Raw genomic sequence first — 20,451 nt, forward strand, 5'->3', positions numbered from 1 at the left:
TTGAGACTCAAACAGCACCAGGGATGAGACCAGCCCCTCAGCCATCGTTGGAGCCTCAGAGTGCCAGTGTTCCTCAGCAGGACTCAGAGGCGGCCTTTCGATGTTGTCTCAATACCAAGGAATAGGTCAAAGGTCCAGCTCCCTCACGGGTGCTCGAGCAGCTATGGTACTAGTCAGCAGCCAGTGAGAAATCCTGTCAAGAGAAAGCAAATCCACTCCCAAAGACAAAGAGGCAAAGAAGTTGGATCTCATAGGCAGAAAAGTTTATTTGACCTTCTTACAAATGGAAATCACAAATCAACAGGCATTGTTCTCAAGATATAACTTTGTAAATTGGGACTTCGACAAAATTCATGGAGCGATTGCCCAATTCTTCTAGGGAGGACTTCAAGGCATTTGTAATGGAGGACAGTCTGGTGTCCAAGACATCACTGCAGTCAGCCCTAGACTTATTTGACACAGCCTCCAAAGTTGTGGCTACAGCAATCATGATGAGAAAAGCATTGTGGTTGCATAATTCATCATTGTCTCCAGATGTACAACAAAGTGTAAAGGACCTTGCGTTCGTTTTAAAGACTTGAGTGCAACAAATGTGCTCTTCGGAAATTTATGCCAAAGCCTCAAAAAGTTGCCAATTTACTGGGCAACAACAGCAGAAATACTGTTACCCAGCGATATTTTAGACAGACACCTTACCAACCAAGGCAAGCTGCCCCAGGAAAGGAATAGATCTCACAAGAGGCAATCTTCAGGGTCTAGTTTTACTCAGCCACTCCATCCTCTTCCATCACTGAGCAGACAGCCTATTTGACTAGCATGTCAGGACCAGCAGACCAGTTGTAAACATCCTAATCACATCACCTCAGTTTGGGGACAGGCTGGCCCACTTCTACCGTGCCTGGGAAATAATAACATGGACAAATGGATCCAAGACACTACATTTGTGTTACACCATACAATTTATATCCATTCCCCATTCCAACCCTCCTATCTCATCCCTTTTCAAGGACCTTTCTCACAAGTAATTGCTTTTCAGCAAGTTCTCTGTGTGCCCTGGGAGCTATAGAGGAGGTCCCTAATCAGTGTGATGAATGAGGAGCCTATTCCCGATATTTCCTAATCTGCAAGTCCAAGGGAGGAGTGAGACCTATCCTCAGTCTCCGCAATCTCTACAGATAAGAACATAAGAACGGCCATACTGGGTCAGACCAAAGGTCCATCCAGCCTAGTATCCTGTCTACCGACAGTGGCCAATGCCAGGTGCCCCAGAGGGAGTGAACCTAACAGGTAATGATCAAGTGATCTCTCTCCTGCCATCCATCTCCACCCTCTGACAAACAGAGGCTAGGGACACCATTCCTTACCCATCCTGGCTAATAGCCATTAATAGACTTAACCTCCATGAATTTATCCAGTTCTCGTTTAAACCCTGTTATAGTCCTAGCCTTCACAACCTTCTCAGGCAAGGAGTTCCACAGGTTGACTGTGCGCTGGGTGAAGAAGAACTTCCTGTTATTTATTTTAAACCTGCTTCCCATTAATTTCATTTGGTGGCTTCTAGTTCTTAAATTATGGGAACAAGTAAATAACTTTTCCTTATTCACTTTCTCCACACCACTCATGATTTTATATACCTCTATCATATCCCCCTTAGTCTCCTCTTTTCCAAGCTGAAAAGTCCTAGCCTCTTTGATCTCCCCTCATATGGGACCCGTTCCAAACCCCTAATAATTTTAGTTGCCCTTTTCTGAACCTTTTCTAATGCCAGTATATCTTTTTTGAGATGAGGGCCCACATCTGTACGCAGTATTCAAGATATGTGCGTGCCATGGATTTATATAAGTGCAATAAGATATTCTCTGTCTTATTCTCTATCCCTTTTTTAATGATTCCTAACATCCTGTTTGCTTTTTTGACTGCCGCTGCACACTGCATGGACGTCTTCAGAGAACTATCCACGATGACTCCAAGATCTTTCTCTTGATTAGTTGTAGCTAAATTAGCCCCCATCATATTGTATGTATAGTTGGGGTTATTTTTTCCAATGTTCATTACTTTACATTTATCCACATTAAATTTAATTCCCAATGACTTAGTTTTGTGAGATCTTCTTGAAGTTCTTCACAGTCTGCTTTGGTCTTAACTATCTTGAGCAGTTTAGTGTCATCTGCAAACTTTGCCACCTCACTGTTTACCCCTTTCTCCAGATCATTTATGAGTAAGTTGAATAGGATTGGTCCTAGGACTGACCCTGAGGGAACACCACTAGTTACCCCTCTCCATTCTGAAAATTTACCATTTATTCCTACCATTTGTTCTCTGTCTTTTAACCAGTTCTCAATCCCTGAGAGGATCTTCCCTCTTATCCCAGGGCAACTTAATTTACGTAAGAGCCTTTGGTGAGGGACCTTGTCAAAGGCTTTCTGGAAATCTAAGTACACTATGTCCACTGGATCCCCCTTGTCCACATGTTTGTTGACCCCCTCAAAGAACTCTAATAGATTAGTAAGACATGATCTCCCTTTACAGAAACCATGTTGATTTTTGCGAAACAATTTATGTTCTTCTATATGTCTGACAATTCTTTACTATTGTTTCAACTAATTTGCCCGGTACTGACATTAGACTTACCGGTCTGTAATTGCCAGGATCACCTCTAGAGCCCTTCTTAAATATTGGTGTTACATTAGCTATCTTCCAGTCATTGGGTACAGTAGCTGATTTAAAGGACAGATTACAAACCATAGTTATTAGTTCCGCAGTTTCACATTTGAGTTCTTTCAGAACTCTTGGGTGAATGCCATCTGATCACGGTGACTAGTTACTGTTAAGTTTCTCAATTAATTCCAAAACCTCCTCTAGTGACACTTCAATCTGTGACAATTCCTCAGATTTGTCACCTACAAAAGATGGCCCAGGTTTGGAAATCTCCCTAACATTCTCAGCCGTGAAAACTGAAGCAAAGAATTCATTTAGTTTCTCTGCGATGACTTTATTGTCTTTAGGTGCTCCTTTTGTATCTTGATCGTCCAGGGGCCCCATTGGTTGTTTAGCAGGCTCCCTACTTTTGGTGTACTTAAAAAACATTTTATTACCTTTTGAGTTTTTGGCTAGCTGTTCTTCCAACTCCTTTTTGGCTTTTCTTATTACATTTTTACATTTAATGTGGCAGTGTTTATGCTCCCTTCTATTTGCCTCACTTGGATTTGACCTCCAATTTTTAAAAGATATCTTTTTATTTCTCACTGCTTCTTTTACGTGGTTGTTAAGCCACGGTGGCTCTTTTTTAGTTCTTTTACTGTGTTTTTTAATTTGGGGTATACATTTAAGTTGAGCCTCTATTATGATGTCTTTGAAAAGTGTCTGTGCAGCTTGCAGGATTTCATTCTAGTCACTGTACCTTTTAATTTCTGTTTAACTAACCTCCTCATTTTTGCATAGTTTCCCTATCTGAAATTAAATGCCACAGTGTTGGTCTGTTGAGGTGTTCTTCCCACCACAGGAATGTTAAATGTTATATTATGGTCACTATTTCCAAGCGGTCCTGTTATAGTTACCTCCTGGACCAGATCCTGCGCTCCACTCAGAACTAGATCAAGAGTTGCCTCTCCCCTTGTAGGTTCCTGTACCAGCTGCTCCAAGAAGCAGTTATTTAAAGTATCGAGAAATTTTGTCTCTGCATTTCTTCCTGAGGTGACATGTACCCAGTCAATATGGAGATAATTGATACATCAAACATATCAGGTTATGCATGGTTGCTCTGGCTACTATTCCTTCCGGTGTGGATTGTAGCAATTGGTTTGCTGCTCTTGATCTCCAAGACACTTATTTTCATATGTTGATCTTTCTGGGCCACAGGAAGTTCTTGAGATTTCTAGTTAGCAATCGTCATTGCCAATACACGGTTCTCCCCTTTGCCCTGTCATTGCCTCTGTGTGTTTTTACCAAATGCATGATGATGGTAGTTGCCCATCTCCGGAGGAATGGAATTCATGTCTTCCCATAGTTGGATGACTGGCTAGTAAGAGGAAAGTCTGAGAAGAAAGTCCTCAGTCACATTCCATTCATGCTGGATCTTTTCGATCTGCTGAGGCTGATCCTGAACAAAAAGAAATCAGCACTGAACCCTTCCAAAAAATCGAGTTAATTTGGGCCCTACCAGACTTTACAAATTTGAGAGCCTTTCTCCTGTGCAAATGATTCTGTAAAATTCAGCATCTGTGACTGGATCTCCAATTGCATCCTACACTCTCCAGCAATTGTTGAAGCTAGTCCAGCGTTCAAGTTACCACTCAATAGATGTTCTTGTGTGAGTACCTCAGGAAATACTAAACTCCCTGCAGTGAAGGACAATTCAGGACAATATGTGCCAGTGGATTCACTCTGTCTGACCCACACCTATAAGAATGTTGGTCACCAATGCCTTTTCCATAGGCTGGAGAGTGCATCTGGGATCGCTAACAATTCAGGGATTGTGACTGGAACAGGAAGCATCCTGTCATATCAGAGTACTGGAGCTTCAGGCAATATATAACATGTGCCAGTCCTTTCTGGATCACATCCAGGGAACAATGGTGCACATACTCATGAATAATACCATTGTGATATACAATGTCAACAAGCGTAAAGGAAAATATCATGCTGGTAGCAGCTCACCTACCAGGGTCTCAGAATCAGCTGGCTGATCACCTCAGCAGTACCTTCTCGGACAGTCCCGAGTGATCGCTAAAGAACAGTGTGCTCAGGGCCCTCTTTGAAGAATAAGTCCCTTTCATCAGCCTGTTCATGACAAAGAACGTAAGGAAATGTCATCAGTTCAGTTCGCGAGCAGGGTTCAGTCTGAGATCCCTCACTGCATTTCATCTGAATTGGGGTCCAAGTCTGAAGTATGCTTTTTCTCCCTATCCCTCTAATCCCTCCGGTTATCCTCAAAATCAAATTGGACCATACCAAGCTGATCCTGATTGCCCCAGCCTGGCCAAAACAATGTTGATTCTCCAGCCGTGCACTGTAGGTTTGACCTCCCAAGTCTCTTCCTCTTCTCCATGTGTTGTTAACTCAGCATCATGGCCAGGTTGTTCATTCAGTGCTGGACAGTCTACACCTTTCCACAAGGATGTTGCATTGCTGGATAAGGAGAAAACTCTGTGCTCAGAAGCAGTTAAAGAAGTTCTGCTTATTAGTAGAAAATCATCTACGAGTGCCACCTATTTGTCTTAGGTGGAAGAGGTTTTTGATTTGGGCTACCTCAAAGAGAATTCATCCTATGATAGTCTAAATTCAGAATTTCTGGACTACTGGCTGCATTTGAAGTCTTTGGGCCTGGCTCTTGGCTCCTTGAGAGTTCATTTGGCTGGGATTTCAGCTTTCCACCCTCTTATTCAGGGAAAGTTGGTCTGATACTGGCAAGCCACGTGCCGGCTCTTGCCAAGGTTTTAGGCCTCAGCCAAGCTCTGATAAATTCACTGCTGGAATCCAACCTTTCACCTGTGTGTTAGCATGGATAAGATTAGCATTTTATGTATACCAATGTGTTTAGTTTTCAGATTTTATGAAATGCTTGTAAGTTGCTGCATGCATTAATCTCACTTATGATATCTTAATTATATGCTATGAGGTAATATTTAAGTTTTTGCTTTATAACTGTGAAAAATGTTTGCTCTGAAACTGTGAACCTTTCAGGAGGAATCATCTCCTGCTCACCAAGAAGGCTATCAAAATTAAATGGGCTATTGTGAGACATCACAATACAAAGACTTTTGTTAATTGGCCCTTCAAACCATTAAGAGGCTAGTGCTGAAGGGCTTGTTCCATCAATTTGAATACTGGAAGAAAGAAAAAAATATCTGACAAGAAAATTTTTGATCTCTTTGCTGTTTGGACTCTCACATGGCCAGAGCTATGAAATGGAAGCAGAGATCCCTAAAAGACATTTATATCTGACAGATTACTACAACTGTGTCACCTTTTAAAACCACAGATTGTAAGTCATTTGTGTATATAAATTTGCTTGCTTTAACCTTTGTGACAAACTTCCTCCTCTACCTTGGTGGGTCTTACGCTTATTGGTGGATTTGCTCGCCTTGGAGCTTCACGGCAGCCCTCAGTTTGGCCATTTTCGTGAACCCACAGTCTAGGTCAACTCCTCCTGTGTCTGACCAGGAGTTGGGAGGTTTGGAGGGAACCAGGGCCCGCCCTCTACTCCGGGTTCCAGCCCAGGGCCCTGTGGAATGCAGCTATCTAGAATGCCTCCTGGAACAGCTGCGCGACAGCTACAACTCCCTGGGCTACTTCCCCATGGCCTCCTCCCAACACCTTCTTTATCCTCACCATCGGACCTTCCTCCTGGTGTCTGATAATGCTTGTACTCCTCAGTCCTCCAACAGTCCGCGTTCTCACTCTCAGCTCCTCACGCCTCTTGTTCCCAGCTCCTGCAAGTGCACCACAAACTGAAGTGAGCTCCTTTTTAAACCCAGGTGCCCTGATTAGCCTGCCTTAATTGATTCTAGCAGCTTCTTGATTGGCTGCAGGTGTTCTAATCAGCCTGTCTGTCTTAATTGTCTCCAGAAGGTTCCTGATTGTTCGGGAACCTTCCCTGTTGGGAAACGGAACGTCTTTTGCTTGCTCCTCAGCTATCTGCTTTCTATTCTTTCCTAAAGCCCCCTGGCCCGGATTTTTCTTACTTTTTGCACCTGCCTTAGTGTGTGTGTGTGTGTGTGTGTCCCCCACCCCCCGACTGGGCCAGATGCTTTTTTTGTTTTCTTTTCATCTTTTGTGGGTTTTTTCCCATCTACGTGTTTCGGCCCTTAGCTTGCCAGCACCCGCCCCCCCCACGCCTGCTTTCGGGCGCAGCTATTTGCCTCAGCTGAACCCCCCGGAGGAGGGGGGGGAAGATTGCCGATTTTGCTATCCGGAGGGGGGAGTGGAAACCCCCAGACCCAGCCGTTTTGCTGTCTGTTTGGAATTCCTTTCTTATCTCGGCCTGCTGGAAGCCTTGGTACACAGCCAACAAGCTGGAGAAGAAATCACCCAGGGAAACTACAAATCATCGTGAAGGGGACCGTAAGACTGAGTAATTTTTTGAATTATACTCTTGTGGGGGGGAGTTTGACTGTGTTTTAATTGCGTATGTGGTGACACAGGGGGTGTGGCATGGAGCTGCCCCCCGATCCATCGGTGCCCCTAACCCCCCCACCATTACTACAACTGTCACGCCCCCCCCGCCGTCCGTCCCTGCTGGCAACCTGCCATCTGCCTTCGGATCCAGCTGTTTGCTTTGAACTTTGCCTTTCGGACCGGACATAACAGCCGACCAAACGAGACTCTTTGGACAAACATGCATGGGTCTACACACACCCCTCTCGGACTGCTTATCCCACAGCTTGCCCCTATCACCGGACCCCGATTTCTGTTATTCCCCCCCTCCCAGTCCAACCCATTTGGCATTTCCCCCCCACCCTGCCTGCAGCCCAGCAGGAAGGAGCGGTTAATTTGCTTCCCCCTCCTCCTTCCGGTGTCTCCCCGTCTCTCCCTGCTCACAATGGCGGGGAATGAGAGGGGCGAGGCCCCTCTAACAATATCAGCTGTCCCTCCCACCCTGCCCGACACCCAAGGCCCCCCCCCACCACTATTGTTAAAATACTTGCCCCCCCCCCCCCCCCCGCTGGGGCACCGGCAGCAGGAGGCACCGGGGTGATTACTGCCGCTGCTGCACCCACCGCCCCCCCAGATTCTAGGAAACGCCCCCCCCCCAGCTGGCCGGAAAGGCCAGGGCGGGAAGAAAGGAAAGGGCCCCGCTAAAACCACTAGGCCTTCCATGGCAAGGGCTGCCCCCACAGCTGTGGCCTCGTCATCGACTGTGGTGCCCCTCCCTGCTTTTCCCTCCACCAGCTCTGCAAATGTCCCTCCTCTGGCCCCCAGGACGTATGCCCGGGCGGTGACGGGCTCCCCCCTGCCTGCCGCCTCGTCATCTCGCCCCCCCCCCGCCTCCGCCACCATCACCAGCTGCCGGGGCCCTTTCCCCATCTTGACGAGGAGGCACTGGTGCCCACCCTCCGTCACGTCCTTTCGTTCCACCGGCAAGTGCAGCTTCTACCGCCGGCGGGGGCGCGTGACGGAGAGGCGCTCCAGGGGTCTTTCCTAGTCCTCTACCAGGGAGCCCGCTATCGGGTCTTTTACTCCACCGGAGAGGCCCGGTGCTACCTCTGCCGCTCAGCGGGGCATGTCCGCAGAGACTGCCCTTTGGTCTGGGGGGGAGGGGCACCCGAGACCCCCGAGACCCGGCAGGACATCGGCCCCGTCATTGCCGACGCCCCTGGCTGCCCAGCACCTGAAACCAACCCTCCTCCTACTCGACCCATCGCTGCTCCCGTCCGGGCCCAAGAGATATCTTCCCGACAACGCCCAGGCGAACAAGGGAGTTCCACCCTTGCTATTACCAATCCAGCAGAGCCTATGGAGGAGGGTGTGGCAAGGATATTACCGGGTACAGGAGAGGGCCCGCCCCAAGGAGAACCCCCCGCCCCTCATGCTGCCTCACCGCTACCCCTCCGAACTCCTGAACCATCGCCTCTGCCCCCCGACACGACCCCTGCTAACCAACCCCCAGGCGACACTATGGAGGGCTGGACCCTAGTCCAGGGGAAGCGAGGCAAGTGGAAGGCTCGAGCTCCGCTGCATCCATCCGAAGCGGAAGCCCCCCGGAAGACCAGGAAAGGAGGCACTGATATTGAGCCTCCCGCTACGGCCACGAGTGAGATCCATCCGCTGGTGTCAGGAGGGGAAGATGGACTGGCATTGGAGGGCAGAATCCCCCCTCCACGGGAGACCCTCCACTCCGAGACTCCTGAGGACGCCCCTTCTGCCCGGATACCACCCGAACCCCACGCGAACCCCGAGGCGACCGTTGAGGCGGGCCCTAGAGGAGAGGCCCGCGGGGTAGCAGGAGTTGGCCTCTCCCCCGTGTACGCGGAGATTGAGGCCCTAGATTTGACCCCGGTCACCCAGGGAGAGGATGATCTACTGCCGGCTGGCCTCGAGCTGGGCAACCTCACCCCAGCCCCCCTTTCCACATGCTCCCTCCCCCTAATTGCCTTCCCGGGCGAGCACCCTGCAGAAGGTGGTTCACCACCTGATGCCATGGCCGCCAAGACCACCACGGAGCCAGCGCCTAGCTGGGGAGTGGGGGGGACAGGGTATACTTTAGCCACTTCACGACTTGGCAAGCTGGAGTGGCGACCCTGTTCTCCCCCAACCTATGGCCCGAGGTGCTAGGGGTCACTGAGGCCGTGCCGGGCCACCTCCTGCACCTTCGAGTCCGTATGGAGGGGCTCGTGGTCAATCTTGTTAACATCTATGCCCCGCAAATGAGCCCAAAGCGGCCACAATTCTATCAGCGGGTGTCCGACTTTCTCGGCACCCTAGATTCGCACGAGTGCCTGGTCCTGGGAGGGGACTTTAACACCACCCTCGAGGAACAGGACCGCTCGGGGGCCGAGCCGAGCCCGGCCGCCGTGAACATTCTCCGGGGAATAGTTGAACATCACTCCCTAGTGGACGTCTGGCGTGACCATCACCCAGATGACACTTCCGTGTTCACTTTTGTCCGGGTGGAGGCCCCTCGATCACACCACTCTCGGTTGGACCGTATTTACTTATCCCATTTCCATCTTTCACAGGCCCACTCCTCCGCCATTCAGCTGGCCCCATTCTCCGACCATCATTTAGTCACCATAACGGTCTCCCTCCGTGCAGAGAGACTGGGGCCGGCCTATTGGCACTTTAACAACAGCTTGTTGGAAGACGAGAGCTTCGTGACGTCCTTCCGGGAGTTTTGGCTGGCCTGGCGAGAGCAGTGGCGTGCCTTTCCCTCGGTGCGGCGATGGTGGGATCTCGGGAAGGTGCGCGCCAAGCTCTTCTGCCATGACTACACTCGGGGCACCAGCCGACGGCGAAATGCGGCGATAGAGCAGTTGGAACGGGAGGTCTTAGAGCTGGAGAGGCGCCTGGCCGCCAGCCCCGGGGACCCGTCCCTCTGCGGAGCGTGCCGGGAGAAGCGGGAGGAACTTCGAGCCCTCGAGGACCACCGGGCCCGAGGTGCCTTTGTCCGGTCCCGCATCCGCCTCCTTCAGGAGATGGATCGCGGCTCCCGCTTCTTCTACGCCCTGGAGAAAACGAGGGGGGCCAAAAAACACGTCACCTGCCTTCTAGCGGACGACGGCACCCCCCTCACGGATCCGGAGGAGATGTGTGGGAGGGCCCGTGACTTCTACGCGAACCTTTTCTCCCCGGATCCGACCGATCCTGGCGCTTGCGGGGTGCTCTGGGAGGAACTCCCCACGGTCAGCGTGGGCGACCGAGACCGGCTAGAGCTGCCTCTCACCCTGGCCGAGTTCTCGGAAGCCCTCCGTCGCATGCCCACCAATAAATCTCCGGGCATGGACGGGCTGACCGTGGAGTTTTACCGCGCGTTCTGGGACATCCTTGGCCCAGACCTAGTCGCTGTCTGGGCTGAGTCCTTGCAGGGCGGGGTCCTCCCTCTCTCGTGCAGACGAGCGGTGCTCGCCTTGCTGCCGAAGGGGGGGGACCTCCGCGACTTACGAAACTGGCGTCCCCTCTCACTCCTTAACACGGATTACAAAATCGTAGCGAAAGCAATCTCGCTGCGGCTAGGGTCCGTGATGGCGGACGTGATTCACCCAGACCAGACCTATACTGTCCCGGGTCGCAGCATTTTCGACAACCTCTTTTTAGTCCGAGACCTTTTGGAACTCGGGCGGAGAGACGGTTTGTCGTTCGCCCTCCTGTCTCTCGATCAAGAGAAGGCTTTCGATAGGGTAGATCATGGGTACCTCCTGAGCACCCTGCGAGCGTTTGGATTCGGACCTCAGTTTGTGAGTTTTCTCCGGGTGCTGTACGCCTCCGCGGAGTGTCTGGTTAGGCTCAACTGGACCCTGACCGAACCGGTCAGCTTCGGGCGAGGGGTGCGGCAGGGGTGTCCCCTCTCAGGCCAGCTGTACGCTCTGGCGATCGAGCCTTTCCTCTGTCTCCTCCGCAGGAGGTTGACGGGGTTGGTGCTGCGGGAGCCGGAGCTGCGGCTGGTCCTGTCGGCGTACGCCGATGACGTCCTCCTCGTGGTCCAGGACCCGGGCGACTTGGCGCGAGTGGAGGCCTGCCAAGCCATCTTTTCGGCAGCCTCCTCCGCCCGAGTCAACTGGGTCAAGAGCTCTGGCTTGGCGGTGGGGGGCTGGCGGCAGGTGAGCTCCCTCCCACCCGCGCTTCAGACCATCCGGTGGAGTGCCGGCCCTCTGCTCTATCTCGGCGTTTACCTTTCTGCCACGCACCCTTCTCCGCCGGAGAACTGGCAAAATTTGGAAGGCGGCGTGATTGAGCGGATCAGGAAATGGACGAGGCTACTCCGATGTCTCTCCCTTCGGGGGAGAGCACTGGTGCTTAACCAACTAGTCCTGTCCACGCTCTGGTACCGGCTCAACACCCTAGCCCCGGCCCCGGGTTTCCTGTCCCACCTCCGGAGATTGATTCTGGAGTTCTTTTGGTCAGGATTGCACTGGGCCCCTGTTGGAGTTCTCCACTTGCCCCTGAAGGAAGGAGGGCAGAACCTGAAGTGTCTGTACACTCAGGTCCGCGTTTTCCGCCTCCAGGCCCTGCAGAGGCTCCTTTATAGTGCAGGTAGTTCGACGTGGAGCATATTGGCGCATGCCTTTTTACGCCGTTTCCATGGGCTCCGATATGACCGACAGCTCTTTTATCTTTGCCCGAGAGGTTTTCCGCGAGACCTCTCCGGGCTGCCGGATTTCTACCAGGACCTCCTCCGGGCCTGGAAACTGTTTTCAACGACCAGGTCCGTGGCGGCCATCGTGGGGGCAGATCTCCTCACGGAGCCCCTGCTACACAACCCCCAACTTTGTGTGCAGGCGGCGGAGTCCCGCACGGTGCGCCAGAGGTTGGTCCTGGCGGGAGTTACGAGGGTCGGGGACCTCCTGGACTACGACCGGGGGGACTGGCTGGATCCCCTGACGCTCGCTCGACGCATGGGGCTCTCCAGCCTTCGCACCCCCCGGCGCGTGCTTCAGGTGGTGGAGGCCGCTCTGACCCCCGCCGCTCGGGCTTATGTTAGCCGAGCCTTGTGCGAGGGCGCACCCCGCCCATCCCTTACCCCAGGCCCGCCGGACCTTTCCATCGGGCCCCTACCCTGCCGATCCCAACACACCCCTCATCCTTTCACTGCAAGCCGGCTGCATGAACTGCAACCGGTCGGTTTTCGAGTTGCATCACGGCAATATTTATATACACTCACACTCCATACCCTTCATGCCCGCACCCTGGTGTCCCGCCCCGATACGAAGTGGCGAGATCTCTTACCACCTTTGGAGGGTGAGCAACCTCGGTGGGCCAGCCTGTACTCCACCTTGGTCCCGAGGCCCGTCGGGGACATCAGTTGGCGGCTCCTTCACGGGGCTGTGAGCACGGGCGTGTTTTTGACGCGTTTTACCTCCCTTCCGGAGACTTGCCCTTTTTGCAACGTGCGGGAAACCCTGGCGCACGTCTATTTAGAGTGTGCCAGATTGCAGCCTCTTTTTCGGCTCCTCACAAATATTCTTTTGCACTTTTGGCTTCATTTCTCCCCCCACCTCTTTATCTATTCACTCCCCATCCGTGGCCCCACCAAGTCGCGGGATCTCCTGGTTAGCCTCCTCCTAGCCTTGGCTAAAACAGCCATTTATAAGACCAGAGAGCGGAGGTTGGCTCATGCGGCGTCCTGCGATTGTGAGGCCGTTTTCCGACTCTCAGTACATTCACGTATCCGGGCGGAGTTCCTCTGGGCAGCGTCCACCGACTCCCTTGACACCTTCGAGGAGCGGTGGGCGCTGTCCGGGGTTCTCTGCTCGGTGACCCCGTCCGGTTCCCTCCGTCTGACCCTCTGAATGAGGGAAAGAGCGAGAGCCGCCGGCCACAGCCGTTAGTTGCTGTGAATACCATTATTACTGTCTTCTAGGAGGGGTCCTATAATACATGGGTGTACCCCCCTCCCTCCCAACCACCCACCCCGCAGCCGTGCCCATCTTGTTGGGCACTCTCAGGAGAGGGAGGGTCAGTGACCCTGGGCGCGGCACTAGGTAACTCGAGAGGGTGGAAGACCACGAGTGTCGAGGAAGCCCCCCCGCTCTAGGCCACCAGGTAACTCAGGAGGGTGGAAGACCACGAGTGTCGAGGAAGCCCCCCCGCTCTGGGCCTGGGCTAACCTGAACACCTCTCCCTCCTGAAAGCTGTTGTATACCTTCTGATTGCGTTGTTTTGTTGCTAAGTTTTTCTTTATCCTTTTGTATTCTTTGTAATTGTTACAAATAAATTTCCTTTCTGTTTCAAAAAAAAAAAAAAAAAAAAAAAAAAAACCTTCCCTGTTGGGAAACGGAACGTCTTTTGCTTGCTCCTCAGCTATCTGCTTTCTATTCTTTCCTAAAGCCCCCTGGCCCGGATTTTTCTTACTTTTTGCACCTGCCTTAGTGTGTGTGTGTGTGTGTGTGTCCCCCACCCCCCGACTGGGCCAGATGCTTTTTTTGTTTTCTTTTCATCTTTTGTGGGTTTTTTCCCATCTACGTGTTTCGGCCCTTAGCTTGCCAGCACCCGCCCCCCCCACGCCTGCTTTCGGGCGCAGCTATTTGCCTCAGCTGAACCCCCCGGAGGAGGGGGGGGAAGATTGCCGATTTTGCTATCCGGAGGGGGGAGTGGAAACCCCCAGACCCAGCCGTTTTGCTGTCTGTTTGGAATTCCTTTCTTATCTCGGCCTGCTGGAAGCCTTGGTACACAGCCAACAAGCTGGAGAAGAAATCACCCAGGGAAACTACAAATCATCGTGAAGGGGACCGTAAGACTGAGTAATTTTTTGAATTATACTCTTGTGGGGGGGAGTTTGACTGTGTTTTAATTGCGTATGTGGTGACACAGGGGGTGTGGCATGGAGCTGCCCCCCGATCCATCGGTGCCCCTAACCCCCCCACCATTACTACAACTGTCACGCCCCCCCCGCCGTCCGTCCCTGCTGGCAACCTGCCATCTGCCTTCGGATCCAGCTGTTTGCTTTGAACTTTGCCTTTCGGACCGGACATAACAGCCGACCAAACGAGACTCTTTGGACAAACATGCATGGGTCTACACACACCCCTCTCGGACTGCTTATCCCACAGCTTGCCCCTATCACCGGACCCCGATTTCTGTTATTCCCCCCCTCCCAGTCCAACCCATTTGGCATTTCCCCCCCACCCTGCCTGCAGCCCAGCAGGAAGGAGCGGTTAATTTGCTTCCCCCTCCTCCTTCCGGTGTCTCCCCGTCTCTCCCTGCTCACAATGGCGGGGAATGAGAGGGGCGAGGCCCCTCTAACAATATCAGCTGTCCCTCCCACCCTGCCCGACACCCAAGGCCCCCCCCCACCACTATTGTTAAAATACTTGCCCCCCCCCCCCCCCCCCGCTGGGGCACCGGCAGCAGGAGGCACCGGGGTGATTACTGCCGCTGCTGCACCCACCGCCCCCCCAGATTCTAGGAAACGCCCCCCCCCCAGCTGGCCGGAAAGGCCAGGGCGGGAAGAAAGGAAAGGGCCCCGCTAAAACCACTAGGCCTTCCATGGCAAGGGCTGCCCCCACAGCTGTGGCCTCGTCATCGACTGTGGTGCCCCTCCCTGCTTTTCCCTCCACCAGCTCTGCAAATGTCCCTCCTCTGGCCCCCAGGACGTATGCCCGGGCGGTGACGGGCTCCCCCCTGCCTGCCGCCTCGTCATCTCGCCCCCCCCCCGCCTCCGCCACCATCACCAGCTGCCGGGGCCCTTTCCCCATCTTGACGAGGAGGCACTGGTGCCCACCCTCCGTCACGTCCTTTCGTTCCACCGGCAAGTGCAGCTTCTACCGCCGGCGGGGGCGCGTGACGGAGAGGCGCTCCAGGGGTCTTTCCTAGTCCTCTACCAGGGAGCCCGCTATCGGGTCTTTTACTCCACCGGAGAGGCCCGGTGCTACCTCTGCCGCTCAGCGGGGCATGTCCGCAGAGACTGCCCTTTGGTCTGGGGGGGAGGGGCACCCGAGACCCCCGAGACCCGGCAGGACATCGGCCCCGTCATTGCCGACGCCCCTGGCTGCCCAGCACCTGAAACCAACCCTCCTCCTACTCGACCCATCGCTGCTCCCGTCCGGGCCCAAGAGATATCTTCCCGACAACGCCCAGGCGAACAAGGGAGTTCCACCCTTGCTATTACCAATCCAGCAGAGCCTATGGAGGAGGGTGTGGCAAGGATATTACCGGGTACAGGAGAGGGCCCGCCCCAAGGAGAACCCCCCGCCCCTCATGCTGCCTCACCGCTACCCCTCCGAACTCCTGAACCATCGCCTCTGCCCCCCGACACGACCCCTGCTAACCAACCCCCAGGCGACACTATGGAGGGCTGGACCCTAGTCCAGGGGAAGCGAGGCAAGTGGAAGGCTCGAGCTCCGCTGCATCCATCCGAAGCGGAAGCCCCCCGGAAGACCAGGAAAGGAGGCACTGATATTGAGCCTCCCGCTACGGCCACGAGTGAGATCCATCCGCTGGTGTCAGGAGGGGAAGATGGACTGGCATTGGAGGGCAGAATCCCCCCTCCACGGGAGACCCTCCACTCCGAGACTCCTGAGGACGCCCCTTCTGCCCGGATACCACCCGAACCCCACGCGAACCCCGAGGCGACCGTTGAGGCGGGCCCTAGAGGAGAGGCCCGCGGGGTAGCAGGAGTTGGCCTCTCCCCCGTGTACGCGGAGATTGAGGCCCTAGATTTGACCCCGGTCACCCAGGGAGAGGATGATCTACTGCCGGCTGGCCTCGAGCTGGGCAACCTCACCCCAGCCCCCCTTTCCACATGCTCCCTCCCCCTAATTGCCTTCCCGGGCGAGCACCCTGCAGAAGGTGGTTCACCACCTGATGCCATGGCCGCCAAGACCACCACGGAGCCAGCGCCTAGCTGGGGAGTGGGGGGGACAGGGTATACTTTAGCCACTTCACGACTTGGCAAGCTGGAGTGGCGACCCTGTTCTCCCCCAACCTATGGCCCGAGGTGCTAGGGGTCACTGAGGCCGTGCCGGGCCACCTCCTGCACCTTCGAGTCCGTATGGAGGGGCTCGTGGTCAATCTTGTTAACATCTATGCCCCGCAAATGAGCCCAAAGCGGCCACAATTCTATCAGCGGGTGTCCGACTTTCTCGGCACCCTAGATTCGCACGAGTGCCTGGTCCTGGGAGGGGACTTTAACACCACCCTCGAGGAACAGGACCGCTCGGGGGCCGAGCCGAGCCCGGCCGCCGTGAACATTCTCCGGGGAATAGTTGAACATCACTCCCTAGTGGACGTCTGGCGTGACCATCACCCAGATGACACTTCCGTGTTCACTTTTGTCCGGGTGGAGGCCCCTCGATCACACCACTCTCGGTTGGACCGTATTTACTTATCCCATTTCCATCTTTCACAGGCCCACTCCTCCGCCATTCAGCTGGCCCCATTCTCCGACCATCATTTAGTCACCATAACGGTCTCCCTCCGTGCAGAGAGACTGGGGCCGGCCTATTGGCACTTTAACAACAGCTTGTTGGAAGACGAGAGCTTCGTGACGTCCTTCCGGGAGTTTTGGCTGGCCTGGCGAGAGCAGTGGCGTGCCTTTCCCTCGGTGCGGCGATGGTGGGATCTCGGGAAGGTGCGCGCCAAGCTCTTCTGCCATGACTACACTCGGGGCACCAGCCGACGGCGAAATGCGGCGATAGAGCAGTTGGAACGGGAGGTCTTAGAGATGGAGAGGCGCCTGGCTGCCAACCCCGAGGACCCGTCCCTCTGCGGAGCATTCCGGGAGAAGCGGGAGGAGCTCCGGGCCCTCGAGGACCACCGGGCCCGAGATGCCTTCGTTCGGTCCCGCATCCACCTCCTTCGGGAGATGGACCGCGGCTCCCGCTTCTTCTGTGCCCTGGAGAAAATGAGGGGGGCCAAGAAACACATCACCTGCCTTCTTGCGGAAGACGGCACCCCCCTCACGGATCCGGAGGAGATGTGTGGGAGGGCCCGTGACTTCTACACAAGTCTTTTCTCCCCGGATCCGACCGATCCTGGCGCTTGCGGGGTGCTCTGGGAGGAACTCCCCACGGTCAGCGTGGGCGACCGAGACCGACTAGAGCTGCCTCTCACCCTGGCCGAGTTCTCGGAAGCCCTCCGTTGCATGCCCACCAATAAATCTCCGGGCATGGACGGGCTGACCGTGGAGTTTTACCGCGCGTTCTGGGACATCCTCGGCCGAGACCTAGTCACTGTCTGGGCTGAGTCCTTGCAGAGCGGGGTCCTCCCTCTGTCGTGCAGACGAACAGTGCTCGCCTTGCTGCCGAAGAAGGGGGACCTCCACGATTTACGAAACTGGCGTCCCGTCTCACTCCTTAGCACGGATTACAAAATCGTAGCGAAAGCAATTTCCTTGCGGCTAGGGTCCGTGATGGCGGACGTGATCCACCCAGACCAGACCTATACTGTCCCAGGTCGCAGCATTTTTGACAACCACTTTCTAGTCCGAGACCTTTTGGAACTCGGGCGGAGAGATGGTCTGTCGTTCGCTCTCCTGTCTCTTGATCAGGAGAAGGCGTTCGATAGAGTAGACCATGGGTACCTCCTGAGCACTCTGCAGGCGTTTGGATTTGGACCTCAGTTTGTGAGTTTTCTCCGGGTGCTGTATGCCTCCGTGGAGTGTTTGGTTAGGCTCAACTGGACCCTGACTGAACCGGTCAGCTTCGGGCGAGGAGTGCGGCAGGGGTGCCCCCTCTCGGGCCAGTTGTACGCTCTGGCGATCGAACCTTTCCTCTGTCTCCTCCGCAGGAGGATGACAGGGTTGGTGCTGCGGGAGCCAGAGCTGCGGCTGGTCCTGTTGGCGTACGCCGATGACGTACTCCTTGTGGTCCAGGACCCGGGCGACTTGGCGCGAGTGGAGGCTTGCCAGGCCATCTACTCGGCAGCCTTCTCCGCCTGAATCAACTGGGTCAAGAGCTCTGGCTTGGCGGTGGGGGACTGGCGGCAGGTAAGCTCCCTCCCACCCGCACTTCAGACCATCCGGTGGAGTGCGGGTCCACTGCACTATCTCGGCGTTTACCTTTCCGCCACGCACCCTTCCTCGCCGGAGAACGGCAAAATTTAGAGGGCGGGGTGATAGAGCGGATCCGGAAATGGACGAGGCTACTCCGATGTCTCTCCCTCCGAGGGAGAGCACTGGTGCTTAATCAACTAGTCCTGTCCACGCTCTGGTACCGGCTCAACACCCGGTTTCCTGACCCACCTCCGGAGATTGATTCTAGAGTTCTTTTGGTCAGGAATGCACTGGGCCCCTGTTGGAGTTCTTCATTTACCCCTGAAGGAAGGAGGGCAGGGCCTGAAGTGTCTGTACACTCAGGTCCGCATTTTCCGCCTCCAGGCCCTGCAGAAGCTCTTTTATAGTGCAAGTAGTTTGGCGTGGAACAGACTGGCGCACACCTTCCTGCGCCCCTTCCAGGGGCTCCGATATGACCGGCAGCTCTTTTATCTTTCTCCGAGGGGTTTTCCGCGAGACCTCTCCGGGCTGCCGGTCTTCTACCAAGACCTCCTCCAGACCTGGAAACTGTTTCTAACGGCCAGGTCCGTGGCGGCCACCGTGGGAGCAGATCTCCTCACGGAGCCCCTGCTACACAACCCCCAGCTCTGTGTGCAGGTGACGGAGTCCCGCTCGGTGCGCCAGAGGTTGGTCCTGGCGGAAGTCATGAGGGTCGGAGACCTCTTGGACTACGACCGGAGAGACTGGCTGATCCCCTGACGCTCGCTCAGCGCATGGGGCTCTCCAGCCTCCATACCCCCCGGCGCGTGCTTCAGGAGGTGAAGGCCGCCTTGACCCCCGCTGCTCGAGCTTATGTCAACCGAGCCTTGCGCAAGGGCGCACCCCGCCCATCCTCTACCCCAGGCCTGCCAGACCTTTCCATTGCGCCCCTACCATGCCGATCCCAACAAACCCCTCACCCTTTCACTGCAAGCTGGCTGCATGAACTGCAGCCAGTCAGTTTTCAAATCGCACCACGGAATTATTTATACACACTCACGCTTCACACCCTTCACGCCCACACCCTGGTGTCCCGCCCCGATACAAAGTGGCGGGACCTCCTGCCACCCTTGGAGGGTGAGCAACCTCGGTGGGCCAGCCTGTATTCCACCTTGGTCCCGAGGCCCGTCGGGGACATCAGTTGGCGGCTCCTTCACGGAGCTGTGAGCACGGGCGTGTTTCTGACACGGTTTACCCCCATCCCGGATACTTGCCCTTTTTGTAATGTGAGGGAAACCCTGGCGCACGTATATTTAGAGTGTGCCAGATTGCAGCCCCTTTTCCGGCTCCTCACAAATATTCTATTGCGCTTTTGGCTTCATTTCTCCCCTCACCTTTTTATCTATACACTCCCCATCCGTGGCCTTTGAGGAGCGGTGGGCGCTGTCCGGGGTTCTCTGCTCGGTGATCCCGTCCGGTTCCCTCCGTCTGACCCTTTAATTGAGGGGAAGAGCGAGAGACGCCAGCCCCAGCCGTTGCCGCTGTGGATACCATCATTATTGTTATCTAGGAGGGGTCCTATAATACATGGGTGTCTACCCCCCCACCCCTAAACCGCCCACCCCGCAGCCGTGCCCATCTTGCCGGGCACTCTCAGGAGAGGGATAATCGGTGACACTGGGCGCGGCACTAGGTAACTCGAGGGAGTGGAAGACCATGAGTGTCGAGGAAGCCCCCCCGCTCTGGACCCAGGCTAGCCTGAACACTTCTCCCTCCTGAAAGCTGCTGTGTTATACCTTCTGTTTGCGTTGTTTCGTTGCATAGTTTGTTTTGTTTCCTTTGGTAATTCTTGTAAGTGTTACAAATAAACTTCTTTTTGTTTAAAAAAAAACCTTCCCTGTTCCGTTACCCAATGAAAAGGGATCTACTTAACCTGGGGCTAATATATTTGCCTTCTATTACTCTCCTGTAGCCACCCAGCCTGACCCTGTAACACCGTATAATAATCATCTCATTTCTTTTTTCCTAGTTAATAAATTCTTAGTTTACTATATATAATTGGCTTCAAGCATTGTCTTTGGTGTGAGCTCTAAGGTACAAATTGACTTGGGATAAGTGACTGGTCTCTTGGGACTGGGAGGAACTTGAATATTTTGTGATCTTTGGTGTATAGCATCCAACTATCACTAAGTTCAGCTTGCCTGGGTGGCAAGATAGACCAGAATACCCAAGGGGACCCCATCGTAAGACTCTTTTAGTGTCAGGAGTTCACATTTGTTAGTGAGTTGGTGAAATCTAATTATAGAACACACCCCATTTTGGGGTCTCTGCCCTGCTTTTTGGCAGTCTGCTCTGAAGTTGGCGCTCACAGTTGTGAACCACTTCAG

The 20,451-nt window shown here is 54.4% G+C and overlaps 1 protein-coding gene across 4 annotated transcripts in view; it reads left to right on the forward strand.

Annotated features, from left to right (window-relative positions):
• RANBP17 (RAN binding protein 17) overlaps window positions 1-20,451 on the forward strand; it is a 276,059-nt gene that overhangs the window by 197,020 nt on the left and 58,588 nt on the right. The window lies entirely within an intron of this gene.

This window comes from Lepidochelys kempii, chromosome 8 (genome assembly GCF_965140265.1).
Source record: "Lepidochelys kempii isolate rLepKem1 chromosome 8, rLepKem1.hap2, whole genome shotgun sequence".
NCBI classification, from domain to species: domain Eukaryota; kingdom Metazoa; phylum Chordata; order Testudines; family Cheloniidae; genus Lepidochelys; species Lepidochelys kempii.